At 50.3% G+C, this 7734-nt stretch overlaps 1 protein-coding gene across 1 annotated transcript in view; it reads right to left on the reverse strand.

Annotated features, from left to right (window-relative positions):
- LOC149315906 (protein Wnt-2b) overlaps window positions 1–7252 on the reverse strand; it is a 71656-nt gene extending 64404 nt beyond the window's left edge. Inside the window, exon 1 of the mRNA XM_089518568.1 lies at window positions 7242–7252. The gene's annotated coding sequence lies outside the window, so the exon portion shown is untranslated. The remainder of the gene's footprint in view (window positions 1–7241) is intronic.
- Window positions 7253–7734: the final 482 nt, after the last annotated feature.

A 7734-nucleotide genomic window follows, 5' to 3' on the forward strand; every position in this document is an offset into this window, starting at 1 on the left:
TCCCCCCTTAAAGACATAAGTGCATATCCAGCCATTTGAAGATTTTGCCCCTGATTTCACTGAATTATTTTGACAGGGAGGTTAGCCCACTACAAACAACTTATACTGCATGTGCATTGCTTGAATCAATTTGAAGGGGGATTGCCAGGGATATCAGGAAAACCATAGAAGGCAATCTCTCCCTCCTATATATACTTTTCTTAAGCAATGTAAAGGATAAGAATAAGAGACTGGATGTCTTAAAAGCCCTTATCAGATGAGTCTGGAACTGGGGGTCTTCAGCACTGGGCGGTTCGAATTCACGTTATTTCGCACAATACCATCATACCAGCATTTGAATGGCCCAATCCGAACTCACGTGAATGCGCGAGATGCCGAACTGAATGCGTACTGGCTCCTCTTTTTGGAGCGTGTTGGCCAGTGCGCTGATAAGGGGATTGGCAATATCCTGGATTGGGGCTCTGTTCGATCTCAGTGCGAATGGCTCTGGTGTGACTACCCAATCCTGAATTCCATCGCAAGACCCCCAGATTCCAATTTTAACTTCCGGTGGGTCTTTCCTCTTGCCGGTTCCAGGGAAGCGGGGGGGGGGGGGGGCGGTTCCAGCGGCCTCCTCCTCCTCCTCCCGGCTTGGGAGCCAGCATAAGCTGCATCCCAAGAAGGGAAGAGGCGCGGGGGGCCGCTGGAATCGTGGTTCCGGCAGCCTCCTCCTCCTCCTCCCGGCTTGGGAGCCAGCATAGGCTGCATCCCAAGAAGGGAAGAGGCGCGGGGGCCGCTGGAACGGCAGCGATCGCCGCGATTCTAGCGGCCCCGCGCCTGTTCCCTTCTTGGGATGCAGCTTATGCTGGCTCCCAAGCCGGGAGGAGGAGGAGGAAAAAAGCATCCCCATTTACTTAGATGGCCATCCAGCCTCTTTGACAGCCGCTGGAACTGGTCCTCCCCCCCCCCCCCCCCCCAGAATACATATTCACACACTCACACACACACACGTACAACCGGGCATTGCTAATTTGTTGCAAGGGAAGGTCATGGTAACGTTAAAACCAAGCAGGAATGTAGAGAGGAAACAGAGAGGAATGTAGAGAGGGCACGTTGTATCGCGATTGTTAATGTGCATGAGCTGGCTCTCCAGCTGTTTACCGGGCTGTCATGACGTGACCTCCCCTTTCACCCCGGAAGCGTTTAAGGTCGCAACCCATGCAGGGCACCGCTGAGCATGTGCGAGGGGGCCGATACGAATCGGCCAATCCTCATGTTGAGCACCGGTGTGACAAAACATTCTGCACTGAATGCACTTCGCGCGAATGCGTATTGGCCAATTTGAATCATGCCAATGCGGAGGGACTCCCAGGTATGATGGTATTGTGCAAAATAATGTGAATTCGAACCGCCCAGTGCTGAAGACCCCCAGTTCCAGACTCATCTGATAAGGGCTATTGACTGGAGACTGAAGAGACAGACTTCTTCAAGTCTGGGATTTCTGAGTTTTTAGGCTAGGACTGATCAGATATTGGGCTTATGGGAACCACTTTGGCTTGTCAGAAAAAACTTTACCTTAGAGATCCACTTTTTAAAAAGTTCCACTAGAACTTCAGCATCAACTTATAGAGAGCCCTGTTAAGTCCAAAATGCTTAGAGAAGGTGGAGAACTGGCAGAGTCAATGATCTCCTGCATCCCATGAGCCTTATGCTGTATCTACAAATACACATTGCCTTCTGCATTGCTGTAGATCAGGGATACTAACACAAGACTCTTCTAGTGACCAAGCAATGGCCAAGACCAAAAACTCATATTCTAATGCTGCTGGTAAAAAACAAGGAAGCCAGTGTGATGTAGTGATTCGAGTGCTGGGCTAGCACTCTGGAGACCAGGGTTCGAATCCCCACTCAACCATGGAAACCTACATTAGGCAAACCACACTTTCCCAGCCTCAGAGAAAGGCAAAGGCAAACCTGCTCTGAAGGAAACAAAACCCATGATAGGTTTGCCTTCATGTTGCGGTGAGCCCTGAAGTCCTTTCCAGTGACCCTATGTATTGTGGGATTTTCTTGGCGAAATTTGTTCAGAGGGGGTTTGCCATTGCCTTCCCTTGAGGCTTGCCATAAGGCAGAATCTGAAATGACTCAAAGGCACACAATCGCAACTAGAGATAAGGAAAAGGTTAACTATTGCAGAACTTTTAAAACTCCCTTGCAATTTTACTTGCTGTTGTGTGCTCCTTGCTGTTGTTACACTCCTTGATGTGCCACAAATAACCCAAAGATCTACTAGTAGATGTAGATTTGCCTTCCACCCTCCTTTTTCAATGCTGCAGGACACACCTATATGCCCGGGAAGTAAACCCCTTTGGGTTTATTTAATCCCTTTTAAACTGCTAGCTGCCAGTTGCCCTGAAAAGTCTCTTCAATGTAAGCTTTTGAAGGGCATAAAAAAAAAAGTAACAAAGAATGTATAGTATCAGGGACTGCAGCATATTCCAAAAAGGGATGAATCAAAATCTGTGGGAGTCAGCCCCCTCCCTAAAGATCAAGGGATAAGATGCCTCCAAGTCTCAGGATTTGAATGAGTGTGTTTTTAATTCTGGAAAGCAAACAGTGGTATATTGACCCCCCCCCCCCCCAGCCAAGAAAAAATAATTCAAGTTACACAAGTAATCCCTGCACAGGTATCTTTTCTGTTTCAAGTTATGCAGGTATCCCCTGCAATAGGAGTTTTCTTCTCTATTCCAGAGATGTAACTACAGAGGAAGGGCTAAAAAAGAGGCCATTGCTTTTCCAAAGAGAATTTTGCCCTCCCTAACGAATTGTCCCTTCACTCACCATATTTCTAGCATTGCAGAGTCAGATTCTGAAAATCTTTCACATCTCCAACTTTTCTGTTTTCTGTGGTTCTCATTCTGTCGGTAACTTTACCAGCCCCTTTTCTCTGGATGCCTAAAAAAAACACCCCACCTTTTTTCCGAAATGCTCAACCAAAGTTTTAAGTTATAAACATAATAATAATTATTGCAATAATAGAGATTTAGGGAATTAAAAATTTCATGGCCAGCAGTGGAAGAAATAATTTTTATTTGAAGAGCAATGTCCTCATTTTTGCATAAACAGCTTCATGATGTTCCTTTCTGTGGCTGCGAAGGACCGGATTCCGCAAAATCTGGCAGCAGTTTAAGGACAGAGAAAGCGGCTTCATACCGAATCAGACCCCCCCTCCAAGTTTGTCCCGACTGTTTTCAGAGTTTAGGTTAGGTCAGGAGGCTTTCTTAACCTCTACCTCGACACCTTCAGGATTGGAGTCAGACCTTTTTGCATTAAAACGTGGGGCTATACCACTTAAGAGTGCATCAGCACTGCAGCAACAATCCGGTCTGGCCCCACTTTAACTGTCCTGGCTCCAGGCTTTGGAATTCTGGGAATTGTAGTTGGTTGTGGCACCAGAGCAAAGGTTGTCAGAATGCTGACACACAGAATCCTCAATGGGGAAACCCCCTCCTGAGTCACAGAGCCCTGGGAAAGAGATGGCACTGCTGCGGCTGTGATGGGAAGAGGAGAGTGGCCAGTCTTAAGATTTTCTTTTGGGGACGGGGGAAGGTTACCTTTATATCCTACCTCACCTGCGATGAACTCAAAGGGGTGTGCATGCCTCCCTTCCCCTTTCCTCACAACACCCCTGTGAAGTAGACCAGGAGTAACCAGCTCCAGGTCACCCATTGACTTTCGTGTCTCGAGGGGAGAATTGCGTTCAGGTCGCCCCAGCTTCAGTGATTCCCAAACTTTGGTTCTCCAGATGTTTTGGACTTCAGTTCCTAGAATCCCAGACCAAGATGGTTGAGGCTTCTGGGAGCTGAAGACCAAAATACCTGGAAGGACCAGAGTTTGGGAATCACTAACCCAAGATGCCTTTCACTTCAGCGCCCAGGATTCCTGACTGTTGACCCAGCTGGTCCCAAATTAGATGAAGGACCAAAGCTTGGGCTCCACTGCAGTAACCATTATCCCCGCCGGCCTTTCAAAGCCTTCTTATTTATGAAGTCGAAGGCTTTCATGGCTGGCATCCATGTTTTTTTGTGGGTTTTTCGGGCTATGTGGCCATGTTCTAGAAGAGTTTCTTCCTGACGTTTCACCAGTCACAAAACCTTCTTATTTATGATTCTTTCCTAAGCAGGGAGCTGATGTCAGTCAGATAAACTCCTCGGGCTATTTGGCCATGTTCTAGAAGAGTTTATTCCTGTGGCTGGCATCTTCAGATGCTAGGGAAACGTCAGGAATAAACTCTTCTAGGACATGGCCACATATAGCCCAAAAAAACCACAAAAAACTATGCAAGAGAAGTGTCTTCTGTTCAGAGGAGGTTTGCCGTGGCCTTCCTTTCCCTGAGGCTGAGAAAGTGCGACCTGCCCAAGGGTTTCTTTAGGCCAGGACTAAAGGTGGCTTTGCTTCCCATAACCTTATTTTAAATGGCCAGTGAGCATAAAACGCTGTATTGCAAATGCAAAAAATAATAGTGTTTGAGATGCTGTTTCGGATTAGGAAAGGCGCAGTGCCTCCCTTGCGAGCGACTTTTAACAAAAGGACAGGTCCTGCCCGAATCCTTTTCCCTCCCCAGTGCCACCAAGACCATGATGTCCTTCTTTTGTTATTTAAATCGAGATGCAGTGGCTCAATATCGTTTGGTTGTGCTTTAAACCCAAAACCTTTGGAGATGGAAATCGGAAAGCCCGAGACGGTCCCGCGCAGCCGGATCCTACCGAGTGGAAGCGGAATTTCCACTTTGAAACGTGTCAAAAACCAAGCTCAGCTCTTGACTTCTAGAGAAGGAAACTGGGCCGGATTAGACTTCAGGTTTAGGACAATAGTTCAGGCGAGGTTTGAGAAGAGAGCCCTGCCTCCAGGCTTTAAATACTTTATATATTCTTACATATATTGAATAGTTTTCACTCCAAATGTGCCCTAAATGCTGATATTCCAAGGAAGCAAACAGGTATCACTCATCCATCCGTAAATGCCTCGCCCTCCAAATAGTGTATTTGGTAAGCCACTGTCCCTAAAATTGTAGGAAGAGATGGTTCTTTAAAAAATGTTTGGGTTTAATTCCTTTCTACATCTCATCCACACTGGAGAAATAACCGGTTTGGGCCAGCTATAACTCTTTGTCTGACTCTCTGCTATGGAATTCTGGGAGTTGGAGTTTGTTGTGGGGCCCACAACAAACTCCAACTCCCAGAATTCCATAGCAGAGAGTCAGACAAAGAGTTAAAGCGGGGCCAAACCAGGTTATTTCTCCAGTGTGGATGCAGCCCCGGACGAGGGACCAAAAGCCCAGCCCTCAAGCCCCCCCCCCGCCTCCCTTCGCCCCTGAGGGAAGACGGACAGCTGTTCCCATTTAAGGAGGAGCCCTGGTTTGACTCCCAAGTAGGAAAAGAAGAAGCAGAAGAGAAACAGTTTGAAATTCACGCGAGTCTCCTATCAACAAGACGAAAGCCCTGCTTACGCCGCCTGCATCAGCGCTCCCCAGAAAAGGAGGGAGAAGGGTTTTGGGGGCTTAGGGAGAGGGGGGCAGGCCCAGAAGAGGAAGAGGAGGAGGAGGAAGAAGGAGAGGAAGGAGAAGAGGAGGAAGAAGAAGATGAGGAGGAGAAGGAGGAGGAGGAGGAAGAAGAAGAAGAGGAGGAGGAGGAGGAGAGAAAAAAAGAGGAAGAGGAAAAAAAGAAGAGGAGGAGGAAGAAGTGGAGAAGGAAGAGGAGGAGGAGGAGGAAGTGAAGGAAAAGAAAAAAACAGGGGGAAGAGGAGAAAGAGAAGGCAGGCCCCCCCTGTCCAGGGTGACCAGATGTCCCCCCCCCCCGCCAAGGAGGACCAGGCACCGCAAAATGGAGGACGTGCAAGACAAACGGAAGCCCTGGCCGCAAAAAAAAGCGGAAAACCCTCACAGAGGTGTCTACACTACACACTTGATCTTAGCCAAAAGACCGAAGGTGTCAAGAATGCCTGCCTCTTGGTCCTGCTCCAAAGGGAGGGCCCTTGTGGCCTTCCTCCTGCCCAGAATTGGCTGAGAGGAGGCCCAGCCCTGGTCTCCTGCCCCGAGAGAAGCCCTCCCGTCCCTCCTCTGCTCCAGAAAAGAGTTAAAGCGGAGCCAAACCGGCTTATGTCTCTAGACAGAGCCACCGTCTAAAACGCTTTGACAGCCTAAAGACAGCTCCGAAAGAGAGACCGAAAAACGCCGGGCATGGATGGGGTTTTTCTCACCCATCTATCCGAAACCGATTTACTTTGGATCACCTGAAACAAAACACGACTTTAAAATAAAAATGGTCAAGAGTCTCTCTCTTTCCAATAACTTGGAGCCAGGGCCGTTCAAGCGGGGTGAAAGCGGATTATTTCTGCAGTGTGGATGATGCGGCCGGAGGCGGGCGAGGAGTCGGTGGCTGTCACCCGGAGGGTCTGGTAGGCATTCATCCCCTCCTCGTCTCTCTTTCATACAAACACATACGACACAATATACACAACCCCTGCCCATCCCTGAGCGCCATCCCTTTTGACAGCCTCCGACGAAACCAAGCTCGACCTCTGGACGGTTTCACCGTTTCGACGAAGTCGAGAAGAAACCAAGGAGGAAGAGCAGCCCCCAAAGCAAACCTTCCTTCCACCCCCCACCCCCCAAATAGGGCAGCTCCAGCGGCTTCCTCTGAATCCACTTTGACGCCACTTGTGCTGTATCCGCACTGCAGAAAGAATCTGGCTTGACCCCACTTAAAACTGCCCTGGCCCCAAACTAGGGGATTCTGGGCAGTGTTTGTTGTGGCATCAGAACTCCTTATGTGTGGCAGAAATGCCACACACAATAGAAACCATCCAGGAGATCCGAAGAGAGAAGGACCAGCTTCCTTCTCCGCTGGTAAAAGGCCAACAGCAATGACAGTTAAACCTAGGGTGCAACTCCACGGTGGAATTAATGCAGTTTCACACCGCTTTGAGTGCTGTAGCGTCATCCTATGGAACGCTGAGATGAGCCAGAGTTATAGCGGGTCCAAACCGGGTTATTTCTCCAGGGCAGATGAGAGCGGGATACACTGCGACGAATCACTCTGCACATGCTCAGGAGCGCCTTGTCCGTCCCCTCGCGGTCCCAACACACACACAGACACAGACCCATCATCCCCAAAGCCCAAGAGCCCTGCATCCCCCGCTACAAAGCCCCAAGGGAGCCCAGCTGAGCCCTGTCCGACGGCTGCTTCCCGGCCGGGACTCACCACCACGAAGTCTCCACCGGCGGCGGCCTGAGGCTCAACAGCAGCAGCAAGAGCCAAGGCTGGAAGGCAGAGCCCCGGGAAGGGGGTCCCTGAGAAGCCCGTCGGGGCCTCCCAAGGGAAGCCAAGGCCGTCCTGGAGCGGGGCCGAGCCAGCAGCATCCTCCCTCCGTCGAAGGTGGAAGAAGGCCCGAGGGGAACTGGCCCAGGGGTCCTAAGGCAGGCAAGCGAAGCCCTGGAGGGCGCGGGGCTGGCTTGGCTTGGCTTGGCTTGGCTGCTATGCTGCGTCCCCTCCGTCGGGGATGCGCTCCTCCTCCTCCTCTTCTCTTGCGGGCTCCTCCTGCTCTTGCGATCCCTTGGAAGAAAGAGCCTCGGGAAGGGCTTCGTCGTCGTGGAAGGAGGAGGAGGACCCACCGGAGGGGTGGGCTTAGGGGCAGGCAGGGGAGATGGACGCCTCCTTTGGCACAGCCCTCCCAGCCCCACCGAAAGAGAGAGGA

Source organism: Sceloporus occidentalis, unplaced genomic scaffold, assembly GCF_023333645.1.
Source record: "Sceloporus occidentalis isolate IW3139 unplaced genomic scaffold, rSceOcc1.0.p SCAF_3, whole genome shotgun sequence".
Classification (NCBI taxonomy): Eukaryota; Metazoa; Chordata; class Lepidosauria; order Squamata; family Phrynosomatidae; genus Sceloporus; species Sceloporus occidentalis.